General features: G+C 49.1%; 1 pseudogene; it reads right to left on the bottom strand.

The window, feature by feature from the left end:
• Nucleotides 1-2,612: 2,612 nt before the first annotated feature.
• LOC123832101 lies at nucleotides 2,613-19,516 on the bottom strand (annotated as a pseudogene).
• Between the last annotated feature and the right edge of the window lie 647 nt (nucleotides 19,517-20,163).

Here is a 20,163-nt window from a genome sequence, read left to right as displayed (position 1 = left end):
TGGGAAAAACCCAGGCTGAGTACAGGCTCACATGCACAGATGCTTGATGCTTACATAGAGACAATCCTGGGCAGTTACTCCTGTGTGTGCCCTTTCACACTGTAACAAGGTAAATGGGGAAACCAGGACCCCATCCCCAGAAATAGGGGAGGGGCCGAGTTGCAGACCTTTGTGTTGCCCTAGAAACTTGGGAGTTGCATGCTGGCACTTGTAGGAAATTCATTTCTAGAAAGGGGCAGGGCACAGAAACCCAGCCTCCTCCTTTGATCTCCCTCCTTCCTGGACAGGGAGTAAGTCGTGTGCCCTGGACCTTAGGGACTGTAGGAGGGGAGGGGACGAGGCTCTGCCTGTTAGGAGGATGACCCCAGACCCCACAGATTGGGTCACAACACCACACTGTACCACACAAATGCACCAGAGCTTAGGATCAGAGGAGATAGCAGGGTGTGCTAGAGAGCTGGAAGCATGAAGTGGACTCATCTCTGGTGCTCTCAGGTCCCCAACCTCTGTCCTCCCCTCCCACATGGAGCCTCCCCTTTCCCTCAGGATCCAGAGCTGTCAGCTCTGTTTCTCAGCAACACAAGCCCTCAGACAGAGTAATTACTACCTATGAAGCCTTGGTCAAAAGGGCCCAGAATCAGGAGCTCACTCACGCTCCTCCCTGATGAACATCTTGGCAGGTTCCTTCCCTTAATGTTGAAGAGGGATAATGGCCTCCTCCAATCCTGCCTCACAGGCCTCCTGACAGTCCGAAAAGGAGACTTGGGTGAAACCCATGGGCCAAAGTTAGTTATGACGACTGGACTCAGGTCCCAGGTAAGAGCTTTGAACCAATATCTTCACTTGTGCAGAGAGGTCTGTCCAGGGCCATGACGTAGGGGAATGTTCATGACATGGTGAACACTCTGACTAAGGTTTCCAAATTCAAGACTTACGTGGGCAATGAGTTCTAGGTCTTAACAGGGCTTTGCAGGAGTGAGCAGGGGCCCAGGGCCAAGTTTCCAAGGCTGTGGAATCAATAGGAAGAAGGATGTGTCTGCAGGTGGTCCCTCCTCAGAGCAACATAGAAATGTCCCCACATCCCAGGGCTGGAATTCTCCTCTCTTGACCCTCCCCTCATGTCAGGTGCCCTCCCCCCATGCCTGTGTCATTCCTGGACTGCAGCTCACTAATGGCCTTAGACATTTGTCAGGGACCACGCTGTGTGGTTCCCAAGACTGTAGCCATGAGATAGTATGGCCTGAAAGGAGCTAGTAAGTCTCCCTGGAAAACCAGGTAAAAATGCGGGTGGCAGACATGTCATGACTCTAACACCAAGGGTCACTGTGGGTTCAGGCCTGATGAATACATGGTATTCTTTGAAGCTTGTTCTGCTTTATATAGCCAGTAGATACAAACCAGATGTTTAAGTTCAAGGAATAAGGAATAAACTCCTTATGAAATACCCCTTAAAGACCCTCTGGCATCAGCATGACTAGCAGACCCTGACCTATGACAGATCTCAGTTCCTTCAGTTGTTATCTATAGATAATACCCATTTTTTATGACTATAGCCTTAAGACATTGATTCATGGGCTATCCATGTATGCTGTTTACCATTCCCAATAAGAGCCATTTGGGAGAAGGGCTCAGGGCATTCTCCACTAGAGGGAATTGCCACCCCTTTTCCCACCAGAGAAGCAAGAATGTGTCCAGGATGACTTATTCACCATACTCGGCAGACGGGAGGATTCTGAAGACTGCAGTTCCTCCCACAGACCTTGAACCCTATTGGTATATGTACCCATCAAAGAGATGCTGCAGAAATGACGAGGGAAAGATCCCTGATTCATCATGTGGGCCTAAGCTGAACTTTGCCCCAAAGCTCCTTCTTTCCGCCTCATACCGCACCCTGCCTCAAGGCCTGATTCAGGCACCACCCTTCCCTAAAGCTCCCCTCTAGTGTCATTCTGCCACCTTCCCAGACAAAGTCCACACACCCAGGGCACTGGGTGACTCTGACACAGACATGGACGATGGCAGTAATGCCACAGAGTCCCATCTCAGGAGGGTAGAGATGATACCTGTGAGTTCATATTCTATATTCCTTCACCTTGACAGTGGTTACCTGGGTGTGTGCCTTAGAAATTCATTGTTGTGTACACTTTTGCTTCAAGCAAATATTCCTTATGCCATTTTCCAAACACATGTGCAAAATTAAAGAAAGACACCCATCTCAGTGAAGGGCCAAGCCACAAAGCCACCCCTCTGTCATGTGGACTGGGAAAGTGCCTGGTCATAACCAGGAATCCCAAAGCACAGCTTCCATTGCCTTCACTGTATCACCCAGACTGGAATGTAAGCTTCTGCTACATTTTAGAAAGACTGCCTATTACCAAAAAAAAAGGAAGAGACTAGAAGCAAGTGGGTTCTCACCACATGTTTGCTGAGTGAATGAGTCAGCTCTAGGATACATACACAGGAAGCATTCAGAGACACACCTGTTTTCTGGCACCATCTTAGAGGTGACTGTCTAGGGGATAACAACTCCCCTTCTATCATACAAGCCTCTCAAGGACAGGGAGCCACAGCTGCGCCACAACCCAGCCTGGAGGGGGCTGTGCCCAGGGAGAAGCCTCAGCCTGGGCTGTCTGGGGCCCTACTCTTAACAGAGCTACTTCCCAGAGCCTGGGCTGAGTGGCCCTGAAGGTGGATGCCATTCTTGGAGCGCAGGACCAGCTGAGGCAGTTTGATGGGTGGCCACAAGGGGTCCAGGGCAAACTCAAAGCGGAGCAAGCAGAGAGCCATGACCACCTTCATCTCGATCATGGCAAACTGCTGCCCAATGCAGTTCCTGCAGTGAGAAACACAAAGGGGCATCAGGAATTGGGTGTCTGAAGTGGTGAAATCCAGTGCTGTCAGTGGCCCACAAAAATCAGTAACGATTTTTGCATGACTAATTGGCTGATTGAGTGATCGCCCTGGGCTCAGAAAAAGGGTTGTGGGTGCAGGGTAGGGTCCCAGACTACTGGTAAGTAGATTCCCATTGAGGATTCTGGCTTGGGGTCCCTCTTGCAATGACTCAGACAGCCCTCCCCCTGCTGGGGACATGAATATGCTAATAGAAAGAAGAAGGTCCTTGCAGCTTACCCTGTGTTAGAATCACCAAAACCCAGCATGGCCCCCCTCATCACAGAGTTCCCCAAAGTGATGATTCCCCCACAACAGACTCCACCCCACCTCCCCAGACCTCAGGCACTGGAAATGTGGGGCTTCTCCTTACCTGGGCCCAGCAGAGAAGGGTATGAAGGCAAAGGGGTGGCGTCCCACCACATTCTCAGGGGAAAAGCGCAGGGGGTCAAAGACCTGAGGGCACAGGCCAGGCTTAAATACAGGCCAGGTCCAGAGGGAGGCTGACTCCCCACAGCCTCCCGCCCCCTCTGACCTCCAAGCCCAGGAATGGGATACCTCAGGGTCAGGCCACACAGCACTGTTCCTATGGAGGGCAGAGATGTGCAGAGAGATCAGGCTGCCTATGGGCAGAGCAGAGGGAAGGTGACCAGGTGGCCCTGGGCAGCCAGGCCCACCTCCTCACAGGGCCAGGATCCCATCGTGTCTGCCTAACTAGACACCGGCCTCTGCCTCAGCACTGCCAGTGACAGAAGGTTTGTGACAACCCTCAACACATCAAGTGCTTTTGATCATCATCATGCCTACTTCCTGTAGGCCAGCACTGGGCACAGCACCTGACACAGACATTTGTGGAATGCAACAGAAAGAGACTGAACCCACCCCCACCACAAGGCAGGGTATGCAGGGATCATTACTCGCTTTCGGCTCTCAATGAACTGACTCTCAAGGCAAGTTATTCATAGCATATGCTATCAATAGTGACAGTTACCAGTCACTGTTTGCAGACCATGTGCCCAGACCTGACCTTTCTTTATGAAGCCCAAAGTAGAGTTGTACAGGTTGGCACTGCACACATCATAGTTTATGTGAATGAAGTCCTCCTGAAGTTGTTCAGGGCACAACTTTCATGGTGATACAGGACAGCCCTGAAGATTTACTCCTGGCAGAAACCATGCAGATCTCTCCTCAGCCTCATTTTAAAGAAGAGGAAAAAGAATTTAGTGGCAGAGGGGTTTACCCATGTTATAGAGCCAGGTTCAGACCCAGGCCAGCACAAAACATGAGTTCTTTGCCATGGGTGCAAAGATTCAGCCAAAGGCATAGACAGTGTCAGAGAAGCATCCTCAAAGACCCCAGATCCAACCCCAAACGTACCCTCTCCCACCTTCAGGTAGAGTGCGGCCATCCACAAGGTGACAGGCTTGCTGAGCTGGTGGGACACCTGAGGCACAGGCGGGTAGAGGTGGAGGCTCTCCTTTATGCACATGGTCAAGTAGGTCATCTTGGCCAGAGCTTCTCTGCCAGGAACACAACCAGCCTTTTCTGAAGAGGAGCAGCAATGGGGTACTGCGGGAAGACAGGTTCCAGTCCCATATTCCCCTTCACCACCATCATACACTCAAGGCTCATAGAAAGACAAGTGCACCAAGTGTTCAGGACACACTGGACTAGGGTGGCCACTCGGACCAGGGACTCTCACTCCACTTTTCTCCATCCTTCCCTCATCCTCACTGCTAGAAAGGGAAAGCACAGAACCCCAGAGGTATGAGTGCGCCCAGCCATTAGAAACAAGGTCACTCCTGTGTCTCTGAGAGCTCCACAGAAGCTCCACAAGAGACAGTTCCTTAGGTTCTGATGGGTTTCTCCTGTAGGGTGAATGGAAAGGAACAGGGGCTAATAGTCATTGCTGAATGCAGTAATAAATGCATGATTAATGACAACCTCTGGCAAATATATATATATATACATTTATATATTTTTTTCTCTGTTCTCATTTGCCACTAGGAAGCTCAAACCCAAATGTGAGACCCATCTATAACTACTGGGCAATACCTTAATCCATAGCCCCTAGGTTTGCCCCCAGGTCCTCATTTTTCATGTTGGTTTATTGTTTTATTGAATAAGTCTCCATTAAGATGCTTCACATTCTACATAGGATGAAGTGAAAATAAAAATTTCAACTTCCTGCCTCTAGGCTCTGTGCAAATTATTACCCAACCTAGAATGTCAAGCTCTCTCTCCCTTCACCTGAATTTCACCTCTCCTTAGAAAGCCAACTTAAGTCCCACCTCTTCTGATTTCTCTGCCTCCAACCTGGGGCCTCTCATTCTTTAGTTTTCTTTAGCTTCTTAGTTATGTGAGTTAATCTCTCTAAAAACTCCCAGGGCAGCAAATTGGCTCCTCCTCATCCTCAAATTCCCACCCACACGCCCAACACCACCTGACAGCTGGCTGGACACTCCAGAAGACTTCCAACATCCACACTTAAAAATAAGTTATGGGGGCTTCATCCCCCAAGTCCTGGACCCTAGAATTATGTGTGTCTCTTTCAAGTGAAACTAAGCTTCCTGCCACCAACTGAGCATTTTCTGCACCCTAGCCAGGCACCTGGCCCAGATACTGCCAAGAGGGGAGAAGGCAGGGAGACAGGGATGTCAGAGCAGAGCTGTGGAAGATTCCCAGAGAGCCTGCTGCAAAGAAAGGTCACCATCAGTGGTGTTTTGGTAGCGAGTTCAACGTGAACCAAGAGACAGAATAATTCAAAGTTTCAGAGTGATGGAGTTTGGAAAAAAACCTTTTCTTCTTCTCCAGAGGGTCCAGAGGCTGCACATGATCACCTGAAGGCAGGTGGAAAGGGATCAGCTCCTTTGGCTTTGCCAACTCTGTTCATCCTCAGTTTCCACCTCTTTGTCTGCCAGCATTCCCTGCTCTATCCAGGAGGCCACAAGGGTGTTCAGGTTCTACTGTCAGAGTCAACACTCAAGAAATCAGCCTCTTGGACTTCTGACCAAGATGGAGGTGGAGGTATACACACTGTGCCTACTCACACAACTAAGATAAGGACAACAACAATTTAAAAATAGAATAACAACCAGTACTGACAGAAAACTAAACTGTATGGAAGTTAGACAACCAAGGAGTTAAAATTCATACGTTCATCCAGACTGGTAGGAGGGGCAGAGTCAGGGAAGCCAGGCAAAGAGGGGTCGAGCCACAAAGAGTGGTGGGACCAGGATCATAAGGCATCCCAGGTGTGCAAGACTGCAGCAGGTGGACCCTGGGCACACAGGCAGGGACTGGCAGACCCTGGACACAGCATGGCAACCAGCAGACCCAGCAAGGTGGCAATTGTGAAGCAAGGCATGGTGCACAACCCAGGGTCCCAGCACCAGGAAATAGAGCCTTGGGGCACTGATTGAAAACACCTATGGGGTTTGAGGTGCAGGGAGAGACTCCCAGACTCACAGGAGACTTTTTTGAAGAGACCCATGGGGTCCTAGAATATACACAAGACCACCCACATGGGAATTAGCACCAGAAAGGCCCAGTTTGCTTGGGGGAAGTGGCAGAAGGGACTGAAGTCAGACAGAGAGCGGAGCAAGCACCATAGTTCCCTCTCAGACCTAGCCCCCACATACAGCGTCACAACCCAGCTACTGAGTTGCCTCTCCCTGGTGAGCACCTAAGACTACGCCCCTATGTGTAACAGGCACAAGAAGACAAAAAAAGATGGCTCAAATGGAAGAACACATCAAAGCTCCACAGCAATACAACTAAGCGACCAAGAGATAGCCAACTTTTCAGATACACAGTTCAAAGCACTAGTGAACAGGATGATCACAGAATTGGTTGAATTTGGTTGTAAATTGGATTTAAAAAAAATGAAGGCTATGCTAAGTAAAATGAAGGAAAATGCACAGGAACCAACAGTGATGGGAAAGAAACTGGGACTCAAATCAATGGAGTGGACCAGAAGGAAGAAAGAAACAATCAAACAGAAAAGAATGAAGAAACAAGAATTCAAAAAAATGAGGAGAGGCTTAGAAACCTCCAGGATATCTTTAAACATTCCAACATCCGAATTATAGGGGTACCAGAAGGGGAAGAGGAAGAGCAACAAGTGGAAAACTTATTTGAACAAATAATAAAGGAAAACTTCCCCAATCTGGCAAAGGAAATAGACTTCCAGGAAGTCCAGGAAGCTCAGAGAGTCCCAAAGAAGTTGGACCCAAGGAGGAACACACCAAGGCACATCATAATTACATTAGCCACGGTAAAAATGAAGGAGAGAATCCTAGAAGCAGCAAGAGATAAGGGGTCAGTAACCTACAAAGGAGTTCCCATCAGACTGTCAGCTGATTTCTCAAAAGAGACCTTGCAGGCAAGAGGGGGCTGGCAAGATACATTCTAAGTCATGAAAGGCAAGGACCTACATCAAAGATTGCTCTATCCAGCAAAGCTTTCATTTAGAATGGAAGGGCAGTTAAAGTGCTTCTCAGATAAAGTCAAGTAAAGGAGTTCATCATCACCAAGTCCTTATGAAATGTTAAAGGGACTTATCTAGGAAAAAGAAGATAAAAAATATGTATAGTAAAAGGACAGAAAACTCACAATTATTAACAATCACACCTAAAACAAAAACAAAAATAAACTAAGCAAACAACTAGAACAGGCACAGAACCACAGAAATGGAGATCACATGGAGAGTTAGCAACAGGAGAGTGGGAGGAGGAGAGCGGGGGGAAAGGTACAGAGAATAAGTAGCATAGATGGTAGGTAGAAAATAGACAGGGGGAGGGCAAGAATAGTATGGGAAATGTAGAAGCTAGAGAACTTATGACACATGGACATAAACTAAAGGGGTGAATGTGGGTGGGAGAGGGTGTACAGGGTGGAGGGGAATGAAGGGGGGTAATGGGACAACTTTAATAGCATAATCAATAAAATATATTTTAAAAAAAGAAATCAGCCTCCTGTAGGTGACCTTCTGTACATTAGTCACATGTGAAAAGGCTCTATTGTGGAAGAATGGGCTCAGGGATGCATCCTGTTACACTGGAGGTAACAGTACAGCTGTCGCTGCCCTCATGTGTTTCCAGGATGGCACTGTGTCATAAGTGATGACACCAGACAACATGAGCACAACCTTTCCCCAGAGCTGAGCAGGACAGCCTGGATGACCTGCAGCCTCACTCACCACTGGAAGGAGTCCCTGCCCCCAAGGATCTGACAGACCTCCTCCCGGCAACGTTGCTGGTGCTCTGGGTACAGGGCCATGCAGTAGAGAAACCAGGAGATGCCACTGGTGGTGGTGTCATGTCCTTCAAACATGAATGTGTCCACCTCAGCCCGGAGGTCTCTGTCAGACAGCTTGATCCCACTTTCATCCTCGGTTAGGGTAGGCATAATGGAGCAAGCCAAGGCATTTGGGGTAGGAACGCAGAAGTACTCATAACAGCAATTGTAAAATGAAGGTCCAAGGGAGGTAGAGAAAGCTCTGTGTCAGATTGGAGGTCAAGACCTTCCCCCAGATTCCTATCTGATCTCCCAAACTCAGCCTGCATGCCTCTCACTCCAGGAACTCTTCCCTGATCCTCTGGCCATGTGACCTGTGACATTACCCAGCATGGACTCTTGATTCTGCTCATTTATCACACACAGAATGGCCCCACACACAGGGAGAGATTTTGTGAGCATCCACCTCCTGTTCTGTCCACTAGTCTTTGTAAGCATCTGGAGGGAAGTGCCAGGTCTTTCTCCTCTTCTGCATCCCTACCTCAGGAACTAACCCAGGGAAGTGCTCTGTCAGTCTATGGATTGTGTGAGTAAATGAATGAATGAATGAATGAATGAATGAGTGAATTCTATGATTCTAAAATTTAGGGCACTAGATTCTTCAGAGTTAGACATCTAGAACTAGTCTAGGAATGGGCCATCTGGCTTATTACCAGGATTCCTGCTACTATATCTCTCCCCACAGCCACAGCCAGCCATACCCTGCACCATCCCACCCATGAGCTTTTGCTGATGTGTCATGCACTAACAACAGGCCATATTTGCTGGAGAAAGAAAAGGAAAATGCTTAACCACCACCTGCTGTGCAGTGATCCCTGACACTGAGGGTGGACTGAACACACCAATTGAACGAGTTCACAAGAAGGGGTGGGCAACTGTGCACTCACCCGAGTTCCCAGGAGAATGTCCAGGAAATCCAGGTGCCTACGGTTCTGGATCTTCTCTTCCTTTTTGTCTTGCAGGGCTGCCTTCCATTCCCAGATGACTTGGTCTAGGCCAGGAGTACAGGGTGTCACTGCCCAGGGACCAATCCTTTGCCCACAAGGGAACAGAAGTTCTACAATGACAGTGTCCCAGACTGGGCCAAAGGAGTGATGTTAGAGCCCTGACTTCCTGCGGGTGGGCCGTGTGGAAAAGGCCCACCTGTGTGGTCATGGGGCACCTGGCAGGCCCGCAGGAAGCGGCGGCCATGTGCAGTATGCCTGTAAATGAAGTCATTATGGTACTGGAAGGACTCAATGCGCTGCTGCAGCAGCAGAGTGAGATCTTTGACTGCCTCATAGTAGTCACTGTCCCTGCACAGAGACAAAAAGGGAGGGGCACTCAGACCCTGACCCACAGCACAGCCCCTCTCCCCTTCATATCAGGAATCCATCCCCAAGTCAGCTCTTTCCCCTTTCCTCTCTCTGCCAATAGGGCAGAATCTGTCTCCCCACCTTGGGCAAGTCAAGCTCCCCCCAGCAGGGGTTCCCTAGGGCAAGACCCTGTCTCCTCTCATACCAGGGCCCAGGAGTCCTGCCAAGTCTCCCCTCTGAGCTGGCCTGGGTTGAGACTCCCATCAGCCCCAAGTGCTCTCTGACCTGTGGCTCAGGCCGCTGTGTCCTTTGCCAAAGGTGCACTTCATGAGTGTGTCCAGTGCCATGTGGCCCACATCGCCAAAGATGTCAAAGCTCTTATTCTCACCAGCCTTTTCCTCCCACTTGTCCTGGAGCCCAGAGAGGGTGAGTAATGTCGTGGGGTCACGAGGAGACCTGTCCCAGGCACCCAGTCCCTGGCCTGCCCTCTGTCCTGCTGGACTGTGGGCTGGGGGCAGGCAGGGCTTCAGGCACAGAGGGCAGGACCAGGAGGCAGGTTTTCCATAGCACACACAGACATTTTTTCCCTGTCAGGGCTGCCTGTATATAAGGGAATTGATAGGCCAAGAGGTAGTGAGCTGCCCAGCACAGTGTGTGTGTAAGTCAAGCCTGCAGTAATGTGGCAGAGGAGTGCCCTGCAAGGGCAAAGACCACCCCGAATAAACTCTGGAGATGATCTGGTCCTGAGATATGGAGCCTGACCCTGACCCCTGACATCCCTTTTAAAGGAAGTGTTGCCAATGGCATTGTTTTAGGCAATTGTTGTAGATAGTGAGGAGACACTTTTTAGACATGAATGGCCTTCCTCATATTTCCAAATATAGGCATCCCTCAAATCTTCTTCAGTAGGAGCCTTATTGGGCCCCAAGAGGCCCATTGGTCTGTGGGAAATGCCTGGGTCTCCTGGGGCAGACAAGGGCCAGGGATGCCTGGCCACTTGGAGCTCCACACCTAGTCAGCTCCCAGCAGGCAGCAGGTGTCAGGCATAGCAAGGCTTGGCACTGCTATGGGCAGGAAGAACCTCAGGGCCTCAGCAATCCCCTCACTGTCCTCCACCTTGGAAAACTGGGCAGAGAGGGGCTGGCCAGAAGCCATGGCCTCCAAGATCTTGGCACTGGGAGCTCACGAGCATGGCGTTTGTGGATTCAGCAAACACCATCGTGTAGGGCTTCAGCACATCATAATGGAAGCCAGGTGTGAGCAGCTTGCGGCGCTGGAACCACTTTGGCCCCTGGAGGACCAACAGGCCTTTCCCTGGGGAAGGGATGGGAGAGGGAGGGCTAGTCAATGCACACAGTCCTGCCCCATCTCTGGCAGTCCAGGGCTAAGCAGGCCCATCTTACCCAACCCTACCCTAGACCTCCCCACCCAACATCACATCCCATCCCACCTCTACCTTCCAGCCACGCAGCCTCTGGTGACAGCAGCCTTGGGCCCATGACCATACCTTTCCTTGAGCCCTTGCCCTGGGCAGTACCACCTGTAATATCTCCTAGGATGAACTCTGGAGCCAACTCTTCCAAGAAGCTATTCCTCACACTCACACATTTCCCACACCCCTTGCCCTACCTGTCCTGGGCTGAAGACACCCAGCAGGAGAAAGTACCAGGGCCCCACTTCCCTGGATAACTGACTGAGTGTGGACAGGCCAGGGAAGGATCCTATCACCCAGCACCAGGATCATGGAAGGTGACCACTCACCAATCCGTGGGAGGAAAGAGTCATACACATCTGAGGCCTTGGGGTCTGTAGAAAACAGAGAAGATCTGACTCAGCCAGGATTGGGGGATTTCCAAAAAAGGCTCATTGATAAGTAGGATGTGAACCTCTGCTGCTCTACATAAGGTACAGGCCCAGGACTCCTCCCCACATGGTAAGTATGATCCCTTTGCCCTCAATAAGTCCTGCCCTCTCCCCAGAATGCTCACCCCCTCAGCTGTACACGGCTTTCGCATATTCTACAAGGTTCATAGATGTTCAGGAAGCCAAGGAACTGTCCAAACCAGAGTGGGTGGGCGTAGGGAAACTTGTGGGCCCTGGACACTATCTTGTCCAGGCTCCCTGTCTGCTGGATCTATAATGGTGACAGAAGGGCAGGCCAGTCAGGAACCCAGCATTACCAGCCACAATGAGTCCTTCAGCTGCCCAGGAAGGCCCAGGGAGTATACATCCCTCCTCCTACACCCCATTCCCAGTCTATCACCCAGTCCTATCCATCTCTGGTTCAGTCCCCTCCCCAGCCACAGAGCCACTACTTCACATCCAAGCCACTCTCTTATTGCACCTGGGTTGGTTCAACAACCCCCAGATGGCCAACCTGCTGCCTTTTGGTTCCTGCCACTAACCCTCTATCTACACTGTAGCCAAAAAGAGATTTTTTTTTCAGCATTAAACTCTTCATTAGAAAGATAGTCCCAGCTTGTTCTTTAAAAGGAAAACCACCATGATTCCATCTTGTTAAGTCATTTGACACATTTTTATTGAGGACCTACTATGTGCAGGGCATTGTTTGATATCTCAAGACAATAAAACAGACATGGCCATGCTCTTTCATTCTATGGGGAAGATGATAAGACACACAAACACTTAAGTAAAATCATTGAGACCATAGTAAGTTCTAAGAAGGAAATAAGCACTGTGCTATGAGAGACTAACAGGGGGACCTGCTTAGATAAGAGCAATCCACATGGCTTCTTGTTGGGGGTGACATTTAAGGTGAAACCTGAAGGATGATAAGAGGCTGGTCATGTGAAGAGTAAGAGAAGGGCATTCTGGGTGGAGGCAACAGCAAGTACAGAGGCTCTGGGGTAGGAAGAAGTATTGGGTCTTCCAGCAGCTGCCTCATGGTGGGACAGTGGCCTGAGCTGAGGTTGGAGAGATCATTCCAAGGGTGGTGTGTGCCCTCTGGGAGTTTTTCTAACCACACCTACACACCTAGAGGTGTTCATATAAAAATATAGTGCACTATAAATACCTTCCCAAACCTGCCTTTTAAAAAAATTAATATATCTTGTCTTACTTTTGAAACTAGTACATTTAACTGTCAATATTTTTTCAACAATCACATACCATTCCACTATATGGATGTACCATTGTGTATTTATCCATTTTTCTCTATTTTGACAGAGTCTTTCAGACCCTTCAGTGACCTCCCCATGGGTCTAGGAATGAAGTCTGAGCTTCACCATTTAGGAGGAAGAACACCTAACACTTATTAAGTGCTTGCTGTGTGCCAGGCCTTCTTCTCAGCACCTTACATCTTGACCTCATCCAATAGTTACAACAACTCTATGAAGCCCCTTTTTAGGGAAGAGGAGCCTAAAGTACAGAGATCTGAGGTTCCTTGCCAAGGACCACATAACTTGTAAGGGAAGTGGGATGGGAACCAGGAAAGTTTACTCCATGGCCAGCAACCTTCAGAGTTTGACAAACTGGTTTGAATATAAATTTCCTCTGCTGTTTAGATGCATGAACTTGGGCAACTTTCTTAGGCTCTCTGATCTTACTCTCCTCATCTGTAAAATGAGGGAGATAATATTTAGCTGACAGGATTGCTTCAGCATTAGGGAAGTCATACAGGGCATGTGTCTTACTAGGTTTGTCAGGTGGCATTCAAGGCCCTTAAGGGATAAAATATGCATGAAAGGACCTAGAGCAGGATTCTGTACAGGCTGAGCCCTTGACAAGTACTTTCCTCCCCTTCAAGCCCACCTCTCCCCAAATTCTTCCTCCAAGCCTCCTCCCTACATCTCCCGACACATCCTACTCCCAAATGCACCCAGCTACACTGAAGAATGTGCTCTGAACATGCCCTAAGATACCCCCACCTATAGGTAAAGGACTAACCAAAACTTCTCCCCTGTCACATGGAAGCTGACCCTGGCTCACACTCTCTAACTTCATTTTATTGGACAGTTGATACCTGTAGGATGTCAACTGTGTTGCTAAGGAAGAATCATGAGTGAACAATAAACACTTGATAGAATCATAGGCTTTGGATTTTCTTGAATGTGAGTGCATGGCTCTTGCAGAAACCCTGGGACAGTCAGTGAGACTTCATGGGACCTAGGGATTCTAAAACAAAGTGGACACATACCTGTCAATGTGGGTCTCATTTTCCTGCCCCTGGCCAACCACTTAGGAGCAGGTAGATGGTTGATGTGGATGTTGTGAGGAATGCCTGAAGTGCCCTTGCTGGCAAGCTGCCCATATCCTTGGAGATGTCTGATGCTAACTGTGTCTATGGCAGTCTTATGTCCGTGAATGTCTGACACTACGACCATCTCCTGGGGTGTGGCATGATGTCTGTGCCTTTGCTGACACTATTCCTTCTTCCACATACACCCTCTAGCTGAGTACTGCCTGTTCCTTGGCATCCAGCCTGAATGCCCCACTCCAGGAACCTCTCTATCTTCGACTGGGTGAAATCTGCCTCCTCCAGGCTTCTCCAGCACTATTAGTACCTTACCCATGCTCTCATTGGTGTTATAATGGCTTGATTACAGGACCAAAAATATTAATAATGTTAATATTGGCATTCATTGAGTGTTTCATGTGGTCAGACACTGCACCAATCCTGATATATGAATTCTTTCACTTAATCCTCAGAAAATGCTACAAGACAGACACTATCATAATTCCCACTTCATAGATGAGGCAGGAAAGCTCTGTCACATGGTTAGTTAGTAATAAAAGTGGGATTCACACCCAGAACCCCTGACTCCCCTCTGGGCCATGAGTTCCAAGTGCACAGGTCACATCTGTGGCATGTCCAGGTCACTTTGGAGCTCAGCACTGGGATTCAGGAACACTACGTACTTCATAAAGTGAGTGTGGAAAAAATGGACTGAATAGAGGAAATGAAAACAAGGGAGACAGGAAAGGAGGGGAGAGAGCACACAAAGCATCTGCCTAATGTGGACACTGGCCAGGGTTAGTCAGTCTCATGAGGAACCAGACTGAAGTCTTCCTCAAACAGCACTGCAAATGTTTATTTGTTTGCCCCAGCTGGCTCTAAATGCCTGCTCTGGCTAATCCACATTTGCTGCTTATTTCTATATTCTAACTCTCTCTTTTTAAAATATTTCATTTATTTATTTTAGAGAGCATAAGGGAAGGAGAGAGAGAGGGAGAGAAACATCAATGTATGGTTGCCTCTCATGTGACCCTTTTTGGGGCCTGGCCCACAACCCAGGCATATGCCTTGACTGGGAATCAAACCAGCGACCCTTTGGTTCACAGGCCAGTCCACAATCCACTGATCACACCACCCAGTGCTCTCTTTTTTTTAAATATTAGATGTATTTATGTTAGAGAGAGGAGAGAGGGGAGAGGGGAGAGAAAGAGAAGGAGAGACACATTGATGTGAGGGAGAAACACCAATTTGTTGCTTGTCATATGCACCTTGCCCTGTGGACCTGGCCCACAACCCACCCAGGTTCCCAGGCCAGGAATTGAAATGTCAACCTTTTCCTTTGCAGGACTATGCCCAACAAATGAGCCTCACCAGTCACAGTTGCATTCTATCACTTGACATAGGAAATGGAAGGGAATAGATATATATTCAGTATCTCATATACATCATGTGATATGTAAGTAAATTCATAGATTACCTCATGCAGAATGGATAATTATTCCCATTTTACAGATGAGAAAACTGAGGCTCAGAGCTATGAACAGACTTGCCTATTGCTTATAGACTAGTACTGCTCTGACTCAGGTGAGAGCCCCCACCCTCCCTACTGGACATTGAAGTTTGTCAGGGCTGCTAAGTTCAGGAGCATAATCCCCTAGATTTATGCACAATCATGTTGAGGTCTGTGCAAGTGCTGGCCCTGCTTTTCCTTCACGTAAACTTCCCTTGCATGATCCTCACCCATGCAACAAATCCACGTGTCTTCCAGGAAACAGCCTTGAAGAAGGACACTGAGCATCTGATAATGTCTGACACAAGCCACTTTCCCCAAGGGCCCTGGATATGAGACCTGGTCTCTTTGGTCTCCAGCGACCCATCTTTTGCCTTCTCTGAGGCTCTTCTCCTCCCAGGCCCTCTGCACAGTCCAGTGAAATCTCCCCGTTGATCTTCTCACTCATTGCCTTGGAATTACCATCCTGAGTTAACCCAGGGGCTCAGGTAAGGTTGTTGTAAGTGTCTTACTGCCCTGGTGCATACAATGTCAAAACGTTTGTCACTACACAAAGTGACAAACATAGTTTCCATCTACCAGGAAGAGTGAACTTCTGCTGTCCTTGACCCATTAGCTTCCTCCCTGCTGGTTGGCGTTCCTAGAAGTGCCCCCTTCATCCTGAGTGTCTCTCATTTTTCCACCTGACCTCCTGGGTTTTCCTCACCAACTTAACTTCTAATTGCCATGACTGCTGGTCTCCTCTCCATCCCTCCCAAGTCCAGGAAGCCCAACTGGACAGGGGCAAGGAGAAGTTTAAGTCACAGAGAAGCCAGACTCACAGGATCTCAAGGGTGGAAGGAGCCATGGGCTGACCTGCTTCATCTCAGCCCACTCCCTTCCTCCTGAGTCATGGGTGTGCCCCTCTGCAGCATGCCTACCCAGAACAGGAAGCCCTGACCTCATGCTGACCATGTCGACAGCTTGATCCAGTCCCTACCTCCCATGCCCAGCTTTCTCCTATGTGCCCTTGATTGCCCCAGGAGCCTGGTAGGAGTGAGGAGGACTCTCAGCACCTGACCCCACTACTGGAACTACAGCCCCATTCAAAACCCTGGGGTGTCCTCTGTCTGGGGGCTCACATGGCTGCCTGGCCAGCTCCTCAAAGTTACACAACTGGTTACCCACCCTTTGGTCTGCCCACAGGCAGCCTGATCCCTCTGCACCCCTATGCCCTCATAGAAAAGTTCAGTGTGGCCCAACCACACAGTACTCCATCCCTGGGCCCACAGGTCTAATGGGATGCTTGTAGAGACCACCCTCCCCCAGGAACGGGCAGGTTTTTAAGTAAAGCCTGTGTCCTCAGTTCTTTGGCTGCCAGTGCATTTGCCCTGAGAACATGGCCAGATGCCACTTTCATGCACATCTTCACTGGGCCGAGGTAAGGATGTCTCCATACAGTTTCAAGGGATGGTCTTTCCTGGGCAGACAGCTGATATTCCCTCTCCCAACCCCAACACACAGGTCAGATTTGTGGGTTATTCTTAGGGGCCCTTACCTCAGGCCAATAATATCACTGAGTTCCCATTTTGTACAAAGTCCTCCCAGCCCCACTAAGTCGAATGGGCAGAACCCTAGAAGAATAGGACATAAACCCGCCTCAAGGAAACACATCCTGAGAATTAAGGAGGATGACAGGTAGATGCTTCTGAACCTCTAGGCTGCACATGAGACCAAGAAGGGAGAAGCTAATTCTGATGGACAGTTCCACCCTGCCACAGGCCCTTCCTTCCACCACAAGTCCTTCTCCTCCTTTCTTACTCCCATTATCACTTGGCCTAGGAATAACTGTTTTTTATCCTCACCCAAGGATACATTTATTGATTTTTAAACAGAGAGAGAAACATTGATGTGAGAGAGAAACGTCAATTGGTTGCCTCCTATACATGCCCAGACCAGGGATTGAACTATCGAACTTAGGTATGTGCCCTGAGCAGGAATCAAACCTCAGACAGTTATAGGTGTATGGGCCAATGCTCCAAACAACTGGGCCAGGGCTGCACTCATGTTTGATGGCCTGATTTTATGATGAATGAAAAAGCAGGAGTCCTGGGTCTGCCCTCAAGTCAATCCTGAGCTACAACACGAACATAGGCAAATTCCTTGCCCTTTCTGAGCCTCAATTCTCTCATATACACATTAGGGAAAATAATCCCTCTCCTCTCCTTCCTATTTCTCAAGGTGTGGCATAGATCCAATGAGAGCAGAGGTGCCAAGCCCTAGGAGAGTGCAAAATTGTTTAGGCTGCCACAGTTCTCCAGGAAACCTTACTAGTGCCAGAGATCATCTACCCCTCCATGCCTTTCCTGGTGCCAAAACCCTTCACATACTTGTGTTGGAGGCAATAGCCAGAGCTAAGCCATGTTCTAGGCCTTCCACATACTCTCAAAGTGGGTCACAGTGGGTGGAGGGAGAGTAGGAAGGTGGAATTTGAGGGTGAAAAAGAGCAAACTCTGATGTGAGGGTAGGGGAGCAAGGTGCCTATCCTAGAGAACCCAGCTTCACTGGGGGCAAGGGAGAGTGGAGGGGCTGTGAGAGAATAGGGATTGAAGGTCTCCCAAATGCCTCTCATACCACCATTAGGGTCCGACCTCAACCTTTCTATCACCTCCTTCTGTACTTAGCAAAGCCTCTCCCAAACCCCTCCTGGTTCCTCCACTTTCTTCTCCATCGCTCCCTCTCCTCTACCAATACCCCTCCCTGCTCTCCACCATCCACTGTTTGTTCATTCAGTGATGCCTACTGTGTGCCAGGCTTTGTGCTAGATCCTGAGGGTACAGGGGTGAATCAGACAGATCTCTATGCTCTAGGGGTCATGGTCAATATTGGGAAAGATGAACAAATAAACAGAAAATGACACTCCCCATGAAATAACTGCTGATATACAGAGCAAGAGGGTGATGTGAACTCCTGGTTAGGCACCCGACCCAGCTCAGGGCAGGGAAGGCTCTGGTCTCAGCTTTCCCCTCTACACAGTAAGCTTCTTGAGAGCAGGGCCTGGGTCTGATTCACCTTTCTGATGCATCCTTTCCTTTCCTGGGTGTCTCCAAGGTTACTTGGACTTCCTGAGAGAGGAGATTATGTGGGGGCAAGAATAAGCCTGAGCAATCCTCATCTGAAGGTCAAGTTCATTTCCAGCATCAATCATGGAGGAGAAGCAATTCCTCAGACTGTGAATCAGGAAGGTACTCAGGAGGTAGAAGAGGCAATTATGCCTCCCTCTGAACCTTAATCTCTGGCATCTATACCTGGGCTCCCAAACCTGGCTGCAGAGCAATACTGTCATAGAAGTTTTTAAATTCAGGCTTCTACTTGCAATATGCTAACAAGGATCTCCAAAGGCTTTGGGCCAAACAATCTACTCTCCAGGTTGGTTCCAGTGCAGGTGTTCTTTTCCCTGTGGGCAGAGACCTGTGGTCTAGATTCCCATGAAGGTGGGGAGCTAAGAGGTGTTCCTGACAATGGGCGTTAAGGTGGTCTCCCCACCCTGAATTAACTGGGCAGAGCAAGTGAGGATCTGAAACAAAGATGATGTCACAATTCCTGAGCCAGCCCTTAGGCATGGCCACAAGAACCTCACCTTTGGGGGCACAAACAGCTTAGATGGCCTGGGTGGTCTTTGGGTGCAAGTACTCACCTCTGCCTTCATTTTCATTTTCTGCCTTAAAATTGAAATCTTTACACTGCACAGAACAAAGAGAACGCTGATTAATCTTTAAGATTACCTAATTTTATCAAACTTTCCAGGAAAAAATGCTATCTGAGAAAAAATCTCCTAAGCCAAGGCCTTAGCAGAGCCTTTGTCAGAACCTTTGACGTCAAAACAATGGGGAGGAGTCTGTGGCCTACTTGGGGAGGCCACAACTATAAATTGCCCCCACCTTTAAATTGCCCCACCCAGACCAGCTCAGAAGGTGGATTGAGGGGGAGATTGGGTGGCAAAGCTGAATGGAAACCATGGCTCCCAGGATATCACTTCCCTGCCCTACTTGGGTCTCCTTCCTTGGCCTCCAGGAGACTGGGATGGATTCTCTGAACAAAAACAGGCCATTTTCTTTCTCCATTCCTCCCCCTTCATACCACCCCCCCACACGTACCTCAAGGGCATGACCAAAGAGCCAGTGGCGGGGTGGGGGGGGGGGGTGGCCTGGGAAGCTGTCCAAAGCCCTGGTGAGAAACTGCCTTTGCATCAGCAGACCAATGAGGCTTCAGGAAGCCTAAGACCAAGATCAGTCCAGAAGCCCACAGACCCAGGTGGGAGAGGCTCAGGAAGAGCAAGGCAGACCCCATGGCTGGAGTTGCAGCCATCCAGGCTCCTCCTGCTGCTTTCTGGCTCACTTATACTCTACATGCTGGCACCTTGCCTGATCCTGCCCCCAGCCAAACCAGCAGGAACAGCACAGAGGGTGGAGCTTCATAAGGCAGAGAAAGCAGCCCCAAAAGTCACAGACTACAGCAGAGACAGCCTGGCTCACTCATCTCAACAAAACAGCTGGAGAGAAACCAGGTAGCAGGCTTCAAAGAAATCACACAAGGGACATCATGCCTTACTTCCTTGGTAAAATCACTGGCATAACAACTGCCTTTTCATATAAGCACCTTGCTGTTTCAGGAGGCTCCTACACACTCATTTAACCCAAGTGAGGCAGTCATAGATACTCACTCTATGCTCATTTTCCAGATAATGAAACGGAGGCTCACCTTTGCCTGAGCTTTCTCCTTTTCCTTTCAATATGGGCCACTGGGAGGCTTCCACAAATGCCAGGAACATGATGCTTTGAGTCTCCTTTGGAGAGGCACTATCAGGAACTAGGTTCTAGCTCCAGAAGAGACATCCTGAGTCAGAAAAGGGCCAACTTCACCCCAAGACCATAGTACAGACTTGACACTAAAGAACATACCATACTACTTTCAGGGTGGTAAGGAGGATCATCAAA

Source organism: Phyllostomus hastatus, unplaced genomic scaffold, assembly GCF_019186645.2.
Source record: "Phyllostomus hastatus isolate PE091 unplaced genomic scaffold, TTU_PhHast_1.1 phas_scaffold_182, whole genome shotgun sequence".
In the NCBI taxonomy this organism is placed as follows: domain Eukaryota; kingdom Metazoa; phylum Chordata; class Mammalia; order Chiroptera; family Phyllostomidae; genus Phyllostomus; species Phyllostomus hastatus.
Note: the sequence above shows the minus strand (reverse complement) of the source record. Positions and strands in the feature narration are given on the sequence as shown.